At 38.9% G+C, this 23,034-nt stretch overlaps 1 protein-coding gene and 1 long non-coding RNA gene across 20 annotated transcripts in view; both read right to left on the reverse strand.

Annotated features, from left to right (window-relative positions):
* Positions 1-23,034, reverse strand: part of OXR1 (oxidation resistance 1) — a 258,539-nt gene that overhangs the window by 182,025 nt on the left and 53,480 nt on the right. For 4 of the 19 annotated variants that reach the window (XM_086880694.1, XM_086880755.1, XM_086880735.1 and 1 more), the window contains exon 3: positions 10,248-10,341. The exons of the other annotated variants lie outside the window; for them this stretch is intronic. The gene's annotated coding sequence lies outside the window, so the exon portion shown is untranslated. The remainder of the gene's footprint in view (positions 1-10,247; positions 10,342-23,034) is intronic. 19 annotated transcript variants of the gene reach the window in all.
* LOC147655349 (uncharacterized) lies at positions 12,994-18,621 on the reverse strand. The gene is made up of 2 exons (XR_015284445.1): positions 18,465-18,621; positions 12,994-17,507 (listed from the first exon to the last, which is right to left on the reverse strand). It is a non-coding gene; the product is annotated as an uncharacterized LOC147655349 (long non-coding RNA).

Consider the following 23,034-nt stretch of genomic DNA (forward strand, 5'->3'; position numbering starts at 1 on the left):
TGTCTGATAAGAAAAGGCCATTCAGGCCACCACACTAGTAACATTAAGCTTCATCTTCTCTCCCAGCTGGAGGAGCACTCAGGTTTTTGTACTGCAGCTCATTTTCTCAGGCAAGGCTGAGCAAAGCAGGCAGAAGGCAGAAGTGGTTGTCCACACACCTCTCAAAGCAGACCAGCCCTCTAGTAAGGATTTTGGGGGGTTCACGGAACTACAAACCCAGGAGTTCCTAGTTCTCCCAATATTCAGTTTAAGCATTATCCAACATTGTTTCTTGTACCAGTGCTTTAGCCATCCCTGCTAGTCCTTCACCTTCAGACTACGGAAACCAGACTGAAGTAGCAGTATGTTACTGTGGTGCTGGAGCTAGCAGAGACTGTCCCCACTCCTGGGGACACAAAATGAGCAGGATGTCTTCTCCAGCTCAGTGTCACACACAGGCAGTAAGTGCTGCTGAGTTTGTGCACAAGCAGGTAGGGTTCCTCACCATGTTGTACCTCCTTGGGATTTTATAGCTAGTTTATAGACCTACACTGCACAAAAATGAGCAAGACATGGCACCGCTGCAAAGGAAGCAACACCACCCCAGTCTGCAGGAGTCCCTCTGCAGCTGGGACATGTGAACACACTTTTAAAGAAATGTCTGGATGCGCTCCTTGGTTTGTTTTTGAGCCCTTAAGCATTGGATATAAAAGGCTGATTTACTATTCCCATAATTTTCTATCTAGTTTTAAAACACTCAGAAAAATGTGTTCAGAAGTTTCTGACGGGTTGGACACCTTCAAGCTCACTGTAGGAACTGGAGTGAGAGAAAGGGACTGCAGGCAGAGCTCAGAGCCAGTGCTCAGAACTATCGAAGATTGTCTAATAGCCAAAGGCAAAAACACCCCAAAGGTCAGTGACGTTCCCCTCTCTATTTCCTGAAAGCAGATGGTGGAAGAGTTTGAAATTAATAGCCCTGCAGCGCCCAGCTTGGCACCAGCTGCCTGCAGAGATGATCAGCCTTTTCTGCTGACAGCCTGCGAGACAGCTCTCGATCCACGTGGCACTATGTGTGCCCAAGAACCACCCTGAAAATAAAATCTGGGAACATGTAGCACTGAACAGCACCGAGCACATGAAGAAAACCTGCTTCCTTGTTTGCAGTAGATTTTACATTGCAATTCTGGGGAAGTCACTGACACTTTTTCTTATTCAGTAATTCTAATAAAGAAATGTACATATCAAATCAGGCCTCAGACAGTGTTTTACTCCAGTGAATGCAGCAACATAAAACATTGCTTTTGGTAAAAGGCCATCCTCTCCTCTCCTACACACACTTAAAATTAACTGTAAATGTCTATATTTAAATTCAAAAGCTAGTTCAAAATCTTTTCTCCTCATTAAAATATGATTGCGTTTACTGCTACCTAAACATATCCTTACCACTCACAGAAAAATTCAAGACCTCTAAGGTTTTTTTTACTGTTGTCATCATAGTGATTACCAATAATTAGATGCCAGAAAACTAATTAATGCCAGTCAGCAAGATTTTTTGGAAAAAGTTTTGTAACTTCAATGTTCTTTTCTTGTTCTCCAAGATAATGTGTTCCCAAGTAAGGCTGAAAGATTTTGATTTGGAAGGAAACAGCTCAAAGACAGACTTGGTTATCTAAAGCCATACCTGCTTTTTCCTAAAACCTGGGTCTGGTGCTATGGTAAAAATAGTTTAATCTTTCTCTGTTTGTATATGATTGAATTAAAACACTATGAGATTAAAATGACATTTATGATGACAACATTTATTATTTCTACTTCCTGAAAACTTTGAAGGAGAACAAAAGTAGCCCTGAAGCTGAAAAATAAGCCCCACAATGTTAAATTAAAGGAGTTCAATCTACACAGCTCAAAAGGGAAGGATAAAAGGTGAATTGCCACTGAATTTAAATGATTATGTATGGAAAATACTTAGAGGAAAATTACTTTCCAGTCTCGAAAACAAATGCAAATGATTCAACAGTTCTAACCAGAGCTTAGATGAACAAAATCTTATAAAGATTAAATTTCCAGAAAGCAAGAGAAATTAAACTTCTGCCTATACTTGAGGCAGGGAAAAGAAATTGGAAAGGTGTCAGTCCCAAAGCCTGGTGTCTCTCATTATCTACAGTGGCAATACAACTTTCTTTAGGTACAATGACAGCAAAACCCAATGTGAATGCAAGGCTTATACTGAGGAATTTTAATTTTTTTTTAGATTATCCCTCAGCAACAAAATTTCTATAAAAGGATTTGTATGCTCAACACACAACGTATTTACTTTCATAGAAATTTTTGTGGGGAGAATATAGGAAATGATAAGCAGTCCAGCTATCCTGCTACCAAGGGCAAGACCAGATAAATCACATAAACTTTCATGTTGTATGCCATAATTACACTTGGTTAACAACTCATCCAGACTCATTCCTGTCACAAGGGATGTAATATGCAATGTTCTAGGTAGGTCAGAATTACTCATCATAAGCTGACAGCAGCAATTAAGAGGCTGTGTTTTTGAAGGATTTATTTTTTTTTTTGTGGAGTACAAATTGATTGAGGTTACATGGAAACATTTAGCTGAAATACTCCTAGTGTTTTCAGAAGATGAATTGGAGATCCATTGGTCTGAGGAGCCACCCATCCAGGTCACAGGGTCCCCCACTTCTCTGCCACCCTCCTCTTACCTCCTATGGCCCTTGAGAAAAAGCAATCTCTGCTAACAGTCTACAGCACTATCTGAGCAGCTCCCCATATTCTGCCCAGCACACTCATCTGACATTTAGGGTGTTTCTGTATTCTCCTCCACAAAGGAGCCTGATTTGTTCAACGAGTGGTACCTGCTCTGCTTTCATCAACAGAAAGTTGCACTGAACACAGTGGGAGTTAGACGAGTCCAAAGCAAGGCGTCTGCACTCTCCGTTCCAGAAAATATTTTTAGTTAAAAAAGAGCAATGTGCAGAAATTCAGGACTTACCTGTGATCTAGCTCGAAGTCTCCCAGGTCTGCACACAGAGTTCAACTTTTTTGGATTTTTCACCTTTCAGCTGCTGCTTCTTCTGCACTGTGCCTCTCCACAGCCCAGAGAATGCCCTATTTCATATTGCTGCCACTGCTTTGTACCCCCCACCTGCCTTCCACTGCTGGCATGTTTTGGAAATAAAAGCCTTGAGAGGCAGTAGACTCTGAAAACAGGATAATATGCAAACTGCAGTGTCCAACAGAGGTGTAGTATAAAAAGTTTTTATAATTTTGTCTCCAGACAAAGACTACTAGAGAAAAATCAATATAGTACTCTGTTTTTAGTTCCCTAAACACTACCACCCAAAAAATGCAGTTACCAAGAAGTCTCAGTAATAGCAAAAACTACTCCTGAAATCATGGTTAAAAACTGGGTATCCTCTGGGCTTGAAAAACAAAACCAACAGTAAAAAAAAATTATTATAAATGTACTTTTCAAAACAATCCAGGCATCTACTCTGCATGTCAGCTGCAATCCACTACTAATACATCAGAGCAGTCCTCTCTTCAGCACACAAGCCAAGCACTCTCTGGGCTTCCTGACAGCTCTAATCCCATGGGCTCTGGCCCATCAAAACTCAAATACTAGTGAAAGATCAAAGTCAGACCTTAGAAACTCAGTACTGCTCATGAGGAACCTAGAATGCCCAACAGGACTATTTCACAGACCTTTGTGGACCAGTAGTTCTGATCAGGAATATTAGAAAAACCAAAAATATCTAGTTATACTTATGATTTTTAGTGGCACAAATTATTTTTTATTTTAGATTATTTGCATCATTATTAGTCTGCTGAATTATTTCATATGTGACATATTTAAATATGCTGTCTTAGCAAATAAAAATAACTAGAAAATTTAAAAAAAACCAAAATACATAATTTTATTTTCCCCTCTTCCTTTTGAAGAACTCTTGGTTAAGCATCTCTGCAGATTTTCACAAAGCCTATTGCATAGTCTATTACTCTCTGTGAAGTACTTCTCTCTCATTTCCTAACCTACTGTTATAAAAACAAAAGAAGAAAAATGCCACAATCCTCACATGCAATGAACAAGACAAACTCCAATCAAGAACTTGCAGGTTAATCTGGTTCTATAAATAAAGCTTTAACATACATTCAGAATCCCTCTCCCTGAACTTCAAGGGGAAAAAAATAATACCTCAGTGGAAAGAAGAGGACGTGAAGTTTTAGGAGGTTGTTTTGTTTCTGGATTTATTTTTTTTTTAATTGAAAACTTGATTTATCAGAGTAAAGCAGGCATTAACCTTGGTGGGATGGCTACTGTAATTCCATCATAGCCCCTCCCCACAGGAGTCAGCTATCAAAGCTACCTGTGAGAAGCTGTCAGAAACTCTGTGCCATTCCTACTGGGAGTACAACTAAAAATACCAGCCCAAATTAGCAGTGTGCAAAGACAGTCATCAAGCACCTTAACACCTGCCTGGCAGAACACATGCAGAGCTTCCACTCAAATTTTATTACCATGTACCTGAACCAAGTGTCTGTATTGAACCAAAGCAGTTCAAACAATTTTTAGGCTACTGCTGGGAAAAACAAAAAAAGACCAGTAAAACAACTGCAAAAGAACTGAAAGGAGCCTATTCCAAGAAGAGTTCCTCTCTCTTTCATATATCTATGGAATTGCTACTGTTGCCTTTTTCCTAACTTGGAAATGAAACTCGAGATAATTTTAGTAAGGAAGTAATATAAAAGGGGATCTTTATTTGAAGGCTTTCAGGAGCAGTTATGGGAAGATGTCCACAAAAGCCCACCCCCACAAAGGGTGAGTACATTTTTATAGGTTTTAGGAAATTAGCATAATTGATAAAATACACCAATTAGGAGCACAAGTGGTGATGCAATTCCCACCCAGTCAAGCCCCTCTCTGGAGCTCCCCCTTCAGCACTGGTTGTACCTTGTCCACGAGAATGTATCTCAAGGGGTTGTTCTTGGTCTTGGCTCCCAGGAAGAACCAAGAAAGGATTGGAGCCTTGTGCCCCTCAGAGCTTGGAGCTCTGGAATTTGTTTTGTCTTTCTGCTTAGGAAAAGGCCATGGAAAATTACTGGGAAAACTAGTCACTAATGCAATAGACTACAGAGCTACAAACATATGTGTGAAGAACACAGAGAACATATAAAAGGAAAAAAAAAGGCAAAACACAAACCAGCATCACTACAAGTAGCATATTTGTATGTAACCACTTTATCAGCATCTTCAATATCCTTTAGAAAAGGTGAGATTTTCAGACACTAAACTTTGCTGCACTGTATTCAACTCCACACACTCTTTTTACCTTCCTATCACCACTAGACACTACTGAAAACATAGACCATATGCACTCATGAAACCACTTATATAGTTGCTCCTATATCACTGCTTGCTTTTAACTTCCAAAATCCAAGTCTGCATTTATAACATGATTTTAAGAACAGGAGCTGGTGCAAGCACATGATTCAGAATTGCTCAGGACAGCTGATGGCTGATAATTTATAGTTATTAGTGACACTATTTCACCTTGCTAGTTAGCTGGTTTTGCTTCTTTACCCTGAGTCCATTTGTGTCAAAGCAACGCCACACAGGAATGAGGCAGCTTGGGATTTTGCTAATTCAGAATTTGCTGTGTTTGGCTGGGGTAGGAGAAGGGAACTGTGCCTCTGACCACTGGGAGACAGTGGCAACAAAGCCAGCACTGTGCCTGTGAACCTGCCACACACTTCATATCACTTTCTGTCACAGGAAATTACCTGACCGCTTTAACTGCCCTTTTTTCTGCGTTTAGCAGAGTCAGCTCTGCCTCCAACTCTACCTCTTCCCCTTCTACCTTCCATCAAATGGATACACATCTAGACAACTCTGACCCTTATCCATAAAATCCTTTTATTTCCTTTCATTGTTTTAATGTCACTGTCCATGTCCTTGCCTCCAAATACCAATGTCATTTCAATGCCATTTTCAGTGCAGCGCTCAGTGTTGGAGGCTGAGCTGAGCATCCCTATCCTCTTTTTTTCAGTACAACCAACAGCTTCATGGATTCACAGGAGAGAAGTGAGCAGCAGCAAATGCCCCATACACTAAATGCCACCTCCTCCAGCCGTGCTGCTGCTGCTGCTCCTCTGCTGCTTGTCAGCAGCCAGCACTCAGATGGAGACCACACATTCATTTAAAAAAATCAGATACAAGTATCAAAAACTCCAGTTCCCCTCCAAATGTAAACAAACCAACTCTTCACTGAATCAGCCTTGAGGATTGTCTGGTTCTGCAGTCTTCAGGATAGAAGATGGCAACTGCTACACCATTTTGTGTCATTTTCTTCTCTCTATATCCTTCCGATCTTCTAGGTGGCAGCTAACTGACATTCAAGAGAAATGGGAAGAGGAAGGGAATAATCACCATGCTTGTTCTCTGCTCTTTATTTCAAAGTTTTGTGGAACATTGTCTCTTAAAATACTCCTTTGGGGAAGCTCTGCAAGGCTCTGACAAACTGCTTTGCTCACAGAGCCATGGGCTTCCTGTGCTAGCAATGCCTCCAGCCCCTCAGCACCAGCTCCTTCTCCTCTCCTTGCAGGGTCTGGCTCATCAAGGGAGGGTAAAAAGACCTTTCTCCTTCTGCAGAGGCAGAACATCAGCTGCTGCTGTGACCCTGCAGTGTGGGGCACGTGCCCCACATGGACTGCAAGGCTCCCAGCACAGTCTCTGCCATCGCAGCAGCAAACGCAGCACCAAAACTGCTCATTCCTGTCTGAAATATTGCACATAAGCACTTCAGCTAATCAATCTTGGACTGATTTAGTTACAAATTTTCAGGTGTAAGGAATTCTAAATCTAGACTCTCAGTGCAGGTACCAGTGCTAAAGGCTTTGCTTTAGCTGTGGTAGAAATGCTCATCAGGATGTTGTGGTATAGCTCGAGATTTTGGCATTCAGACAGACAGGATGGAATGATTACTGTACTTAGAAGTCCATCAATAAACTGCCCTCTAATTTAAAGTGGAATTTTTACAGTTCTTGCAGAAACAGGAAAATTAGAGGGTCATCTTCTTTAATAAAATATGACAGGGGTTTTTAATATGACATTTTTCTTTTTCATATTCTTATTAGAAATAATTAAAAATTTAATTAGCAGCTGATGATCAGACTCACTGATGAAGCTATTAGTATCCACATAAAACAGGCTAAAAAATGCCTAAGGCTAAAACACTCCCTAAAAGTAAACTTGCATTAAAGCAAAAATCCTGCAGACTAGATTCTCAACTTGAGTTGAAGCTATCCTTCTTTGTAAGAGGGTAGCAATGACTTCCACGAACAATTATGGCCTTATGCTTCCTGGGAAGAGAGTTAGGTCTCTTGAAGTCTAACCTGCCTTGTGAGCATCTTCTACTCTCTGGTTAAAAAGGAACCACTAGAATTAAAAATACTTCAAAGTATCTGACTTCATTCTGAAGTTCTGTCTTCACCTAGCAGTGAGAGCTGTCCCTCATTTATTGTGTGTAAAAATCATGATCTAAATAAATAAACACACCTTCTTATTGGAGAAAAAAATCACAACAGCAGCAGAACAATGGTTGTACAATAATAATGACTCAAGGGACAATTTAACAAAATACTATTAATTTGTCACTCAGTTACCAGTTTGCAGTAGTCTGGGATAGCTGAACTTCCTTCTAAAAGGAATATCAACCAAACAACAAATTTCACTGGAGAAGAAAAAAAATAAAGACAGTTCTTTCCCTGCTATTCTGAATGAGAGAGAAGCTTCAGCAGACACAGGAACAATTCTGTGATGCTTGTATGTCATTTTGAAAAAATAGAGCTCATGCTTTGATCACAAGAATTACACCACTCACTCAAAAACTTGCTTGCAATTAGGAATTTAAAACGTAGCTTTTAATAACTGAAGTGCACAGAAGTGAGCTTGAGACACTCAAGGCAAAGGAGAATAAATCAATAAAGATATCAACAGCCAGCCCCCCTCACCCTCCATTCCTGGTGCCATCAATCTGCCCTAGATGGATTACTGAGATATCACCCTTCATGGCCTTTTCAGCATAACAAAGGGAGGTACAAGGGTATCTTATCCCCCTCCATTTGGCTGTGGGTGGGGGATTTCAGGCATGGGTGGTCATGATCATATGTGCAACATGACAAGACCTCCACCAGCACAATTTCCACACCCTGTCCCAGGCACCACAAACATAGGGGATACCAATGGATAAGCAGGGAGAGCTCTCCTTTCACTACAGGAAAATGTCTGAGGCCTGGCATGGACTATTATACGTGCCTCATCAATTTCCACTCAAAACCAAATTACTTCATCTCTTGATTGTTTACCACAATGAAAAATACATCACAAGGTACAACAAAAAATGTTGGAGTGATCCTTGACTCCCTGCAGGGTATCTTCAGGAAAACTGGCCACAGAATCTACAGAAATGCATCAGAAAGGATCAGGTTCTGGATTTATAGTCTATTTTAGCTTTTTGTGCTTTTAAACTTTTACAGAGATGGGGAACACCAATAAATTATGACTCAGTAAATAAGCCAGCAACTTGTAATGTGGAGCCACTGTAATTCTAGAATTCTTCACAGATGCCCTATTTCTTTCACTAGGTCAGCAATCCAATTTATTCTGAGTGCAGGAATAGCAACATTGGAAAAGACATTAGGTGCAAATTTCTTTAGAACACAAGATCATTTAAAGTTCAGGTCTAGCATTAATTCTGAATAATATGTTACAACCAGTTACCTACCTTTTTACCTTTTTTTTTTTTTTTCTCCATCTTTTTTTTAAACCTTTAGGCCTATAAAACCTCTGGTTTACCACATGCTAGGAAGATGACCATGACCAGTTTCTTTCATATGTATATTTTAACCTGGCAGGGACACTCAACAGGCAATTATAAAATAAAATTATACAAAACGATTTTCATGCCAGTCTCTCTATATTTCTATGAAGAAACATGAAAGATAGCCACTTATAAAACAATTTCAAATACCAGCTGTCAACCTGCTTGCAAAACCAAACTAGCAACACTTGTTTAATCCCACATTACAGATCCTGCTGCCTGGAACTCCAAGCATTTGATCTACTTATTCAAAGTTTGCTTTGCATTTAGTGACTTGGTTCAGACATACCAGTCTGTGTTGTACCAGGCCTGTCACCTTCTAAGAGAGAATCATATATTAGTGACATTCATTTCCCTTCCTCCATTGATTCAAAGCTGTGTTTTGTCCCTTCATGGTCTGTGTGATGATGTTGACTCTTCCTCAAAACATTTCTTGCAATGCCACCAGTATCTGAGGACACATTTCCCAACTGTAAATAGAAACTATATAATTCTGGAAAGTGGTGATGGAGCTGAGGACACTAACCATATTGATTCTTGTTGTGTTTATCTGTCTCTTTATATCTCTGCAAATCTCTAGTGTTTCTGATATTACTTTCTAACAGCGCATTTTTCCTGTTTCCCACTGAAATAAATGTCAGCAGATGACAACTTAGTCTTTGTTGTTGCCATTTGGTAATTTAACTGCACTAAATAAGGAACAGGTTCTGATTGCAGAATCTTTTTGCACTAGCTCTCTGCTGTCTTAACATCTTTTTCTGCTGTCTTACTAGGTTGAAGATCAAAAGCATAAATGGTAAACCTGTTATCAGCTTGTAGTTCAGCATTAACCACTTAAACTGTGATTCAGCAACTTTGCAAAGATGACAGGTAAAACATATAAGAATCACAGTTTTAGCAAATATGATTAGCTGCTTAGATTTAAGAGGTTTTGATAAGATTATCTCAGGGAAATATGAATAAACAGTCCAGCACATTATGCAGAATCACAGAATCATTTCAGTTGGAAAAGACATTTAAGATCAAGTCCAAGCATTACCCACTATATACTGTACTATTTCCAGCAATGTAAACTAATTTCTGCCTATTTTCTTGTAAAAGACCAACTTTTTTGTCCTGTGCTGCCAACTTTTCTGTTTATTTTGCTCTATGCCTTTTGTGTATAAACCATCCATAGAGTTGGTTCAGTCTCCCTGTTCACTTCAAGACTAAATATCTCAGTTCTGCTCTTCTATTCTTTTTAGGCCCTAAATCCACTTATACTGTATATCCAGATACACTTTAGAAACATTTTCATAAAGACTAAGAGAGCCGCAGCGCCTTAAAAGAGGAGTTATCCTGCCTCTGGTGGTTTTTCAACCACCATTTCCTCACCTTGTTCACAGAGGATGTAGATTGTTCTGGAGGACTCTCATGGGGCTCCAGGCCAGGGAATGTGCTGGTGGGGGAACATGGTCTAAGATCAGCCCTAAGGGTAGGAAACAACCTATATCAATTCACCTTTAAAAGAATTTAATAAAAGAATAACCATAAATTAGCAAAGAAAACATATGCATTTCAGCACTGTTAACTACCCTAACAGTTTATAGGAGCTGCTCTAGATCTCGAGTAGCTCTGAGAATTAGGCCCCCTACATAAGCAAAGAAAATATTTCATATCTATAGGAAACCACAAGCCCCAAATGCTAACATCTGCAAGTAAAACAGAAGATCCAATGGCTAAAAATTTAAAAGGTTGCTAGTAAGCCACATGCCTTAAGACTTATCAAGGCACTGTCAAATCAGAGAAAATCACATTTGCATGAAGTTGTCACCCGTCACCTTAGATATTCATTTTTATTTATTGGAGCTTCATCTCTTGTGCAATGAGTGACTCAGGCTGCTCCAGGATCCAGCATCTTTCACAGTAATGGGTTCACTAAAGCTGTAGCACTGCTCTTGGCTTCTGCTCAGCAGTTGGCCTGAGGTTACAAACTGTACTGTTTATTGAGCCTCATTAAAACCACTGTCATGTGGAATCAGCTTAGCTTGGCTTTAAGAAAATGTAGAATTGGCTAAATGTGCAATTCCTTTTGAAGTCAGAATGCTAAGTTTGTACCATATTCCAGTGATTCTAATAATGATTCTAATCCTATTCCATGAGCAATAAATGGTCACATGAGTTTGTTGGTTTAAAACCTGACTCTGCAAAGGTAGTAATTATACTAAAATAATTTGAAGTTGTCTTGCAATTAATATTGCAAAACAATATTTGTCTAAGTAACAAAACTCAAATCTAATCATGCAAGAGTTGTAAATGCATAGTGTGTGTGCAATACTTTTGGCAAGAAACCAAAGAAGTATTTTAAACTTCATATTTAATACTTCATATTTAATACTTCATATTTAATACTTAATAACATATTTAAACTATCTAGGTTGGCCCAGAATATTTACTGAGCTGTTATCTCACATACTATAAACCAGTGATGAAGTGGGTTCTGCATGAGTGCTATTAAATATCCTCTATGTGCCATTACAACTGGTAGCCTTTTTTGTAAAACAAGACCTTAGCAGCTTGTGATGTATTATACAGTAATTGATATAACAAGCCTGTGATATATTATCTTAGTGTTCCTGCTCCAGGAGTGGGGCTGGCTTCCTGGAGATACTGAGGAGAAAAAAACCTTCCCCTAATATGTTTGTATATTCCCTTAGAGCCATTTTATTGGTCCATCCAGAAAGGAAGTGTTAGAAAAGAAGTATGACAGAAAGGGGTATTTAAAATCATTATAAAGATGATTTAAATCATTATAAAGATGGAACATGGTTAACAGTTTTAAAGTGACAGAGGGACAGGTTTAATAACCTTTCTAAGCCTTTTTATTATCATAAATTCTGATTAAAAAAACAAAAGAGAGAGAGAGAGAACACAGTCAAGCTACAATAAGGAGATAATTCTGAGCAGTAACATCAATTAACAAAGAAATCAAAGAAATCATCCAGGCATTGAACTTGCTTCTGCTAACATCAGCAGCAAAATTCTTGGCAATTTTGTAAGATGACATCCAATGCAGGAAAATTAAAACTTCCTTATCAAACTAGATGCTGCAGTAATTTCCTCTGGGAATGAGCCTCTTTTTTTCTGAAGTTATTCCTATTATAAACTATATTTAAATGAACTTTCACCTACACAGAGAATGGACTTCCCTCTCTTGTGTTACCCAAAGCTATTCAGAGCTGGGACCTAGATTTAACTTATGTAATTTATAGACAGAGGTCTAATCTCATGATCAGAAAGCCCACTGCTAACTCACTGGGCAATGCATGTATTCTCATGGTCCCAAATTACCTCCACAACTTGTCAATCCATCTTCTTCACATTCCTTCTTTGAGTTCTCTTCACTTTATCAGTTTTCACATTCTTTCTTGGACCTTCCAGGGAATTGCTCTACACTACTAAATATATATGGGAAGAAGACTACTAAACATACATGTCTGTCAGAAAAAAGTCAGACATATGAATTTCATCTTGTATATGGAATACTTGATTACTTCTACATTTTTATGTGACTATTTTAAGCCCAGACATAAAATGGGAGGATGGTTGTGAGCTAGTTTGCTCACAAGGGGAAAATGTAGTGCTTTCTTTCTACTTTTATTCTACATTACACTTTTTTTTGTTACAAAGTGAAATTGACTCAATAGTGCACCAGGAATCAGCTCTTCTAATGTGACATTATCTTTACATTTAACCCACTGCTTTTCTGACTGCTTAAACTGAATGCCATTATGGTTCTTAGCTGTAAATCATACTCTCAAGTAATCATGGTCTGCAACCATGAAATAACCAGATCAATTCAAGGATCCTTTTTCCAGATGAAAATCAGAAACTAGAGGAAGAAGTGAGAAGCTTATTGTCCTCCAGTAACCCAGCAGGCCAGAAAGAACTGTGAGAAAATAAATGCAAAACTCTTCAGCGTCACATTTGATATAACGATATCAGTCTTGTCTTTTCTTCTTCCTGTTTGAAAAGGTATGCAAATTTCTTTTCATCTCTCTATCACTATGATCATTTCAAGTGAACAGTAATCTGATAGTCTGTTTTATAGCCCCTTTGGAATATTCTTAAAACTCTAGGCTTTCTTTTTTTGTTACTATATCAAAAGTGGCTATTATTAAACTCTAAGAGAGAGTTTAAAAGTCAGTAATTTTAATGAAAGAAATCAAGAAAACTGGAATAATTCCACTCCAATTCATGGTGACACATAAAAGCAACACATTAAAAAGAATCACCAAGTTTAAGAGCAAACAGATGATAGAGATGGCTATGCAGGAAGCAGTAATAATGCAACACTTCAGCACTGAAAACCTCAACTATCATTAGCACAATGAAGGAAACATTTAACTATTGTTTTACAACAAAACACAAATAAAAAGGAAAAAATCAAAAACTCTTCTATTAGATGTAGTTCTATGCTGAAATAAAAGGCCACACCCTCTTTGTGGCCCAAGAAAAACTAAAACAAAACTAAAGAGGCAAAAATAGCAATACATGTGTTCATATTGTAAGGAAATTTCCATTCAGTTTTATTTAAACACCTCACACTGAAGTATGAATTATTATGATTTGATTGTGGTCCGTTATTATGGCAGATGAAATGTCACAGCTAATGTGACTCATTAGACCTCCATCTAGCAAGTTTTCCTTCACTGCAGGAATGGGAAGTGGATGGAGTAGTAGTCTGTAACTATGATGTCTGCAGCCTCGTTTTTGCTTGGCCATGACTTCAGAAGTAACCCTGGCAAATCATAATGGTTTTAGAATGGTATATCACTTTCAGACACTTTTTCCTAGCATGATTTGCGTGATTTAGCCCCATTGCATAACAAGAAATAAAACTCCACAAAAACCAGTGTAAAAAACCAGTGTGAGAACAGGGATCCTATTACTGACAAGCAGCCAGCACCCATGAGCAAAACCCAAGGAAATTTCTTCCAGACCATTGTTGGCCAGAAGTTCCATTCCTTGAGCAACAGGGATTTTTCCTGTAATCCTTAGAAAAAACACCACACTGTCTTCACAAAATCCTTAGTGTTTCTTTTCTGCTGACTAATGTGAAGGCTTTTTGAACTCCCTAGAAATTTTGTCCCTGTGACATCAGCTCCACAGGTTAATTAACTTTTTGTGTTAAAAAAAATACACGTATTTTCAGTGGGCATAAACAATCATCTTTTAAATTCTTTGAAATGTTTGGGACCCTAAGTATGACTCAGAGCATAAAAAGCACTAGGGCAATGTGGATTGAGGTAGCCTTCTATCTCTGCTTTTCTTCCTTTTTGTTTCACCTTCTTCATTCTGTGGTCCAGTATTCAGTTTTCCTTTTTCTATTTTTGCTTCAATTTTATTTTCTAAACTCAAATACTTAGAATAAAACTAAAACTTATTGCTATGATGTAAGAAACCTGGAGTGTTTTCCCCATATTTTAAAAATTGCGATTTCTTATGTCCTATGTCTTTCCTTAAAAAATAATCCTGAGTCTATTAATTTTTCTGAAGCCGTCAAAATACGTACACATATGTAACTTCTCTGTCCCTAATTTTCATTCCCTACTCCTTTCACCTCTCTTTTCTTCATCTCCTTTCTTTATTCATTCAGTCTTCTTCTCAGCCCTGATTTATTCACTGTAGCACAGTGAGGAAAACTAAAAAAAAAGCAAGCAGAGTACTTATAACGAACTAGTTGTGCTCAGAAAAGCATAATAACAGAAAATTTTATGGATATTTAATTAAAAAAAGGGTTAGGAGGTAACTAGCATCTGCAGGTCTGTGTGGTACTGCGGTGTCAGATGCAGTTCTGGCTGACCCCCGGGATAGGCACGGATAACAGCAGTGCCCATTTTAAGTCCAGGATCCCCATGACAGCAAGCCATGCCATCCACATTACAGAAAACATCTGTCATTGTTTTCACCTCATCTATCATGGTCTTTAAAAGCAAAAGACTCTGCACAAGCACAGCAAGAGACTGAAATCTGAGCCATGCACTAGATTCTGTGTTTACTAAATGCCGAATTTAAAGGTGGTTATTAGGTGACTCTTTCTCCTCTATCTGCTAAACATTTGCAAAAATTGACTGGGTAAAACTATCCATCCTGAACAGCACATTTGTTGTTATCATGTACTAAATCCAGAATTTTGCATGGCAGAAAGCTACCCTTCCTACATTAATGAAAAAACTGAAGGGCATTATTTTACTCTTGAATGCACCAAGTAGTTTCTGTTGAAGCTAATGCACTACTCACAGTGGTAACTGCTGCTTTTCATAATTACCAGCTGTGGTCACTGGGTAATTTAGGTAACACTCCACATTTCTGAAACACCCCATGCTTCTCACAATAAGTGCCATACTTTGTGGCACTCTCCCATGGCCTGGTCAGAACTGCTGGGCTTTGGGCAGAACATTTAGCTACCCTGTGCTTTGACACCTACTCCCAAAACAGAGCAGGCTGCTCTGTGGGAAGCTGAGAGTGTATACCTATTGTACCCACGATTCTCAACTCGTGAATCCTACAGATTGTCTTTCAGAAGGCAAATGTCATCTCTGCTTCTTTACATCCAAAGCATACTCACAGAGGAAACCTCTCATCTCTCTGCTTTCCTGTCTACTGAAGCACTATTTCACTACCATTATGTGAAGTAAAAAAGGACAGGGTGTTGGGTTTTTTAAAATAGCATACAAATACAGCTCTACATTTCAGGAGAAAACAGAAACACTGCACTGCACAAACATTAGAATACGTGTAATTTTTAAAAGTTCCCAAATATCAGACTGTAGGAATGAGATTTTTACCGACATAATGCAATTTCTTATTTTTCTTATATTCCTGTACCGCTGCTTTTACTAAAACGCAACATTTTAAATTAAAAGACCTCAGCTTCCTCTCTTCCTTAGGAGACATAAATAGAGATACCACTGGGAAGGGAGGAGTAGTGCCTGCAAACAAGTGGCAGCAGATCTGTTCTGATGGCTATTTCTGACCTTACTTTAGCTGAGAGGACCTACCCAGCTCAGTGGGCTCCATCTCCCATATAGTGGCATGAGGGTACACAGATTTCTCACAAGGAAAGGAAAAATGATACTGCAAATACATGCATGAAATTGCTAGAGATTCATGATGGCTGTAGTCACAGGCCATCTGCCTATACATACATAAATCTGAGAGATTTTGATAAAGAAGGTACAGCATACAATTAAACTCTTTTGCAGGTATTACAAGGAAAGCCATTGGATCTTGCCATGACACTAATGCCTCAAAACATGACTTCACTTGGTGATTCCTGGCCGACTGCCTCCAGCTAATGATACCAGCAGGACGGACCATCTGAGAAACCCTTAATCAAAAGTGTTATATCCACAGGTCAAGGTCAATTTTTTTTCCTTATGAAACACATTCAAGACAGCCAAAAGGACCATTTACTTAAATCAATAGGTTGTAATACCTGCAATGATTTACTGCAATAGTAGAACAGCATGCACATTTAAAAGAAGAGTATCTCCTTATCTAGGTTACAAAGCTCTTTAAAATAGAGCCAGAACAGCATTCAGTTCCCTTTGGTTGCAGTGAATAGTTTGAAGGTTGAAATTACATTCTCTGTTGATCACTGGAAGACAGGGATAGGGACAGACTATTGAAAAATTTCAGTGTCCTTTTGGCTGCCTTCCAGTCCCATCTCCAAGTGGCTGCTATTCTATTTAATGTAACTGGAGTCTACCCTTAGGATGAGTATCTTTCTTCCTGACAGTTTTTGTTCCTTTTCAAGGCAGGGGAAGAGCCACAGACCAACAAAGACTGCCTCTTGGAGCCTCAGCCAAAGGGCTCAGGAACAGAACAAATATGGCCAAAATCCTGCTGCATGACTGCCTTGCAAATGAGTTTCTCTACATTTTCTCTGAAAATGCAGATGATATAATAACTGTGGTTAAGATAATCCCAGAGACAGAAATTTTTTAATTGAAAAGATTTTAAAACAGCAATGGAAATTTGAGGAAAATCTGTTCTATAGCTGCAATACATGACCAGTCAGAAAAAGAGACAGACTTGCTAAAAGATTGTAAGCTAAAACTGATTCTTGTAGGAACATTTTTAATGGAGACACACACTAAACAGGCTAGTTGCATATAAGAGCTTCAGACTTTTAATCTGGGATTCCAAAACAAAACCCAACCTGCTTAAAAAGTCTTCAAAACCTTCACCCATAGAAGGTTATATAAATTCTCTAAGTGGACAGGCCTGGGTTAATAGCTAACATAATTACACCCTGTTTGTACTGACCAGATAGCAGAGTTATGGCAGTGCACAGGTTCAACTCAGACACATCAATCTGTGTCTAACCTACAGTGCCCTTGGGGCACACACTACACATACAGGGGCACGTTCCACTATGTGATTGTTTTTCATGGCTACTGCTTCCAAAATTAGCTGAGCCCCAAACTGACCAATTTCTGCAGGTAGAGTTACAAGCTTCCCTGGCCTTCAGGCTTCACCAATTACCAGTGCTCCTCATGGACCTTCTTCCTGCTCTGCACTGCAGATATTTGTGCAGCGCAGAGGCTCTGAGGCACGCAATAAATTGATACCTTCTGCTTGTTATATCTGCAAGAAGAAAAACACTGAGGAGTTTAGCAGACATTTATGCTCCCCAAAATAGCCAGGACTGATTCACATTTACCCTGACTCACATAAGTTATCACAATCACATTACTTTCAGCAAAAACATCAGTTAAAAGGAATTTGTGTCAGGGCCACAAGCAAAGAGCTATTCCATTACAGCATGCCTGTGCTGGGAAGTTGTTAACATCTTCAGCGATTCCCTTAGGAAATGTCAACAGCAGCACCAGAAAAAAAAGCAAACATATTTGTTTGTCTAAATATTAAGAAGAGCCTGGAACAGTTTCTAAAATGTCAACAAGAAAACCACACTCCAAAGCAGCATGATTTCTTTTTGTTGCAAACATGAATAGTTCTTATGTTAGTTTGGAAAGCAGTCGATGGGGAGTCAGCCAGGGAACCAGAGTGAAGCAGATATTCCTCTTCACAGTATGCAAGGAACATATTAATCATGCAAATAGAAATCCTTTTGAGGGAAAGAAAAAAGGCACTATGTCTCTTTGGGATAAGAAAAGTAAACATGCAAATATCATGCTTTTAGGAAAAGAGGAAAGTCTAAGGGATGGCTACTATTTGACAGCTACTGTGTTACTGTTTTCTGTACACAGTGAAGGGTGAAGTATCTTATTTCTTTTACATACTGCATAACACAGTCACAAGACTCTAGTATTTACAGTTGCACTACAAAACCCACTCTCCAAATATACAACACTCTTAAGAAACCTTCCACATTTTATTATACACTAATCATTATTCAGTACTTTAGTGCTCTTATTACGTAATAGACATGATATAATATCATTATTATTTTTCATTGTCTTTACTGTGTGATAATTAGCAGTGCTGCACTCATTGGTTGCACTCTCTTTTTTTTACTGCAAATAGACCCATATAAAATCAACTGGAGGTTCATTCCCTCTGCACCTCAGAAGGAACATTCACCTATGTCTCAGAGAGCAAGTGGCTGCAGATGCCATCCATTCCATCTGGAGAGGAGAGAAAGGCTGCAGTGTCCAAAAAGATGTGCCAAGCACACCTAATATCCACTACCAACAGCTAATATCCACTACCAACAGGCCTGGTAGAATAGAATTTCAGTAAGTAGGAAGTGGCTTTATGACATGGAAGTAGAAACCAAGCCACAGTCAGGTACTGCCCTTTATTCAAAGCCTGTTTTGTTACCCTGCAAAAACACCAGGAATAGACAATCACCTGCAGCACTCTGGATAATGCCACATGGTTCTCCCTTCTCTAGCTAGCACGAGGTAAGCCCTTCTAGAGCTGTCCCTTCACTAAATCCTGTGTTAGCTACATCCAGCTCTCCACAGCCAGGTCTACCAGCCAAACCCTATATAGCCCTGTCTAAGCTAAAACCTCTCTACCATGTCTCTGCCTTCCTGGAAACTGCCAAGACAAGACACAGGGCTTCCTCCACAGGTTATGTGATAAACTACTTTTGTCACTGTTTTTTTCACTTGAGCGTCTGGGACACATAACAGCATCTGATTCATTTAACATAAATAATTGACAAGACTCCTTCCAGTTCAATAGTTTGTTTGCTATTACCTTTATAAATAAGGACAGAACTTTAATAGAGTGTAAATGTGCAGATGTGCTTCAAATATTTTAGGAACTTGCTATATAAAAGTAAAAATAAAGTCCCCGTTAGCAATAAAATATAGTTATTCTGTCACTGTAAACTTCCATGCTTGTCACATCTCCAGTGATTTATGGGTTTTCTTTTCTTTTCTTTTCTTTTTTCACTTTTCCTAACAAGCACAGGGATATTTTTCACTGCTGAACACTTGAGCTGGAAGCTGAAAGTTGGGTTAGATGCTTACTCATCAATTAGTAATTAGGATTTTGCAGGTCAAGTTCTGTCCCAGTGTCAGCTATCAAGTCACCTTTTACTGCAGCCATGTTAAATACAACCCCCCATCCATACCCTGTACTGATAATCATAAATGTAACTACTTCCATCCGTGTGAGCTGCCGGTTACCAGACAGCAAGAGGACAGGTTGGGAACAGAACTGAACTCAGCTCTTCACCTGAACATGTTCTAGTGAAAACAGACAAGAAATCCACTGACTACCCTCACAGCTCTTAGTGCTTTATCTTAAGCAGGAATAAAAGCCCACACCCATGACTTTTGTGAACAGCAGACATGAGACATAAAGACATAAAGACAGTTCTATCTTTCTGTTTTAAAGAACTCCTCAATTTCACTTGGAGCTAAAAGTATTATGAAAAAAAATTACTCCAACTTAACAGGCAGCAATCACAGAGCAATGAGTTCTCCAGCTGGTGCTCCTGCTCCTGATGAAATAGTGATTTGTGAGGAAAGAAAAGCTGATACTCGGCATCCGTGTCAAGGGGATAGAAGGAATCCTACCTCCCCTGCCTCACACATCGATGCTGTCTCTCTTCTGGATCCTGCTGATAACATATGCTCCTGAGGCATCTTTAATTATCACAGACAGTGCAGACATGCTATGCCAGCCTTCCCTAGTATTCCTGATCTCCTATAAACACCACATGGTTCCACACATTTAATCTGCTTTATATCTTCAAAAGGAAGATATTATTTGGGGAATTTAAGAGAACATACTTAATTCAAAGGAGGTTTATGTGTATTCTTGTTTATAAGGTGTTTTGAGGATGAGTTAGCTAACAAGAAAAAAAATTAAATTGAGTAAGATGATTCTCAATATACTTTGAATAGAGTAAGATGATTACGTCTTTTCTCAGTTGTGCCCCTCAGATCTCTAATTCTCACTGGAACAGAGGGAATATGCCCAGGAAAAAGCCTCTATTACTATTCTTACTTGTGACTACAACACGAAGTTCTGCTGCAAAGACAGCTGGCAGCTGAGACAACATGGATCTGATGCAGAGCAGTCTCATTTCCAGCCTATAATCTCTTTCTGCTACTGATGTAAATGTATTTTTCATATAAATGAGGGAGTCTGGTCCCTAAAGATTACAGGGGACAGGAAGAGAGCTTCTAACCTTCTTGACAACATTTTGAGTCTATGCATCTCTTTATATTTCCCTTTGTGCAACCAAAAAAGGCCTGACAACAGGATTAGAGATACCTGTAAAGTCAAGAGCATTTGTTTTTGCAGAACTAGGGGTAAAATGTGAAGTTATAAGTATAGTGAAAAGGCATCAGCATTTGAAGTCGAGTCTCCATTTAACCACATTTAATCTGATTATCACCCATATAAAATGCTTCATGCTCTCTTTGGAAGGAGAGATTCCTTCTTTGGGAGAAGGTCCCACTGGACACAGTCATTCTTTTTGAATTCTTTCAGGGCCACAGGGAGACACCTGAAACATAAGCAGGAAAGCAACTCTCCTATTCAAAGAAAGAAAAGCACAAAAATGCTCTCACTTTGTGAGAACCTTTACTTAAAGCAGACAGAAACCCAAAATGTCCAAGGAAGGGCTACCGAGTGACAGAAGAGATAAGCAAAGGTGGCAGAGAGGCCTTCCATATCAAGGGATATCATGATGCCCTTTATCTCCAGTCCTGGAGATACTGGACCCAGCATTTCAATACATCAGCTACTGCTGTACACTGACAGCAGTGCAAATCACTGATTGGTTGGGCACCAGCATAAAGCAAATATCAGAGACTATCAACAGTGATACCTTTGCCTAAGAGTTTCTTTTTCTCCTGCTATCATCAGAACATGTACTCAGTACCAGTAGAGCAAACCCTTTCAATGGGTAATACCAATGCACTTTACATCCCAGGGACTTTCTTTTTAGTGGATAGGAACACATTTGCTGGAGCCCATCAACATCCTGCAACACAACAGCCTCCAGCCTCAGTTCTGAGGAGTCTGAATGTGTGATGGACAGGCAGTCTGTGCCAAAGCATTTGGAGAACACATACATCTTTTTAAATATGACATTTTTTACTGAGGTTTTCAGTTCTTACTTACTAGAGCTCAATTCAGTCAATATAGTAACTGCATACCAAGAACCAGTTTTGACCAGTAAGTCAGCCAGATCTACAGATTTTTAGGGTACAAAGCAAATGCTACAGAGCATTAGCTCAGTACTTAATGAAGTTTTGGGCCAAAAAATGCCCACTGTTGAGAGAGAGCTGTCCAAAAGCAGGCTTGAGCAGTAGGATTGAGCAGGATTGAGCACTTAGTTATGCTTTCCTGTGTGATCTACCAGTCTGGAAGCCAATGGGAAATGTTATCTTTATGACTTGGACTTGATTTAAATTAAGATCTATTTAATTTCCCAGCAATTCAAGACACATTTAGTCACCTTTGCATCATCAATATGTCTTGAACTAGGGAACACAATGTTTTGGAGCTGTTGGCTGAAGACCCAGACAGCTCTATGCTGACAGCAGAAAGAGTGTAGGCTGCAACTGCTGCTCGTTCTGGAATTACTACATTACAAGTAGACTTTGCTGGTCAAATTTCTGCCATTTGTATTTCTGCTTATTGGACTCAGCCCATTTCACTATATACCAAAGCTGGAAAAAGTCTACCCCTAATCAGTCCACTAGTTTAGGAAAAAATCAACCAAATAGCACCACTTTGGCTAAGACTGTTATTTTAGCACATATAAACATGTTTTGTGACCTTTCCAAGACCGTGTTTCTATAGAATTTAAATATTTATTATCTAGAATTTATTATCTAGAAATTAAATATATTACTAATATATAATATATTACTAATTCTAAATATGAGAAAATTGCACCTTCCAGTAAGTCAACCAAGACCGCTGAAATGCATTACAGCAAAACTTCTGACTCCCAGCATAATAAGAAACATGAAATTTCCAGGATGTTACAAGAATATTGGTTACACAGGCTCATTTTTTCATTCTGCTAGGCCTCAGACAAGACAGCTTTCTGCCCTACAACGAGTACAAGGATAAAAATGCAAAGGTTCAGGACACATTACAGCATGTCCAAGTTACAGCATTGATACTCTCAATTCACAAGCACTGGTCCATAAAATCATTCAGAATTATGGCACATAGCTGTAGAGTCACAAGACAGTTTAGGTTTGAGAGGCCCTTTAGTACTTACCTGCTCTAAAGTCTTGCTCAAAGCAAAGTCAGCTTTGAGAATAGGACTGACTCTGAAGTCAGGAGGAGAGAGAGCCTTGTCCAGTCAACTCTTGTGTGCCTCCAAGGAAGGACATGGCCAGTAGGTCAAGACAAATCATTATTTACCTCAACTCAGCACACATGAGATGGCACCAAAGTATTGGACCCAGCACTTTGGGCTCCCCAGTGTGAGAAAGACACTGAAAAACTGTAGCCAGAAAAAAATGGTTTCTCCATACAGAGGCAACAGTATCAAATAAAACCAGCACCAATTTTTTGGCCAATCTAGTACAGTCAGTTGCCTTTTTTTTGTCATTGGAAAACATTGCTTCTTAAAGTTTTAAGGAATTATTATATAATTTAATAAAATTATTTAATTTGTGTTAAATTTATATTTAATATAAATTTAATAATTTATATTTTAAAT

The sequence above is a fragment of the Cyanistes caeruleus genome, chromosome 1, assembly GCF_971803275.1.
Source record: "Cyanistes caeruleus chromosome 1, bCyaCae1.hap1.1, whole genome shotgun sequence".
Classification (NCBI taxonomy): Eukaryota; Metazoa; Chordata; class Aves; order Passeriformes; family Paridae; genus Cyanistes; species Cyanistes caeruleus.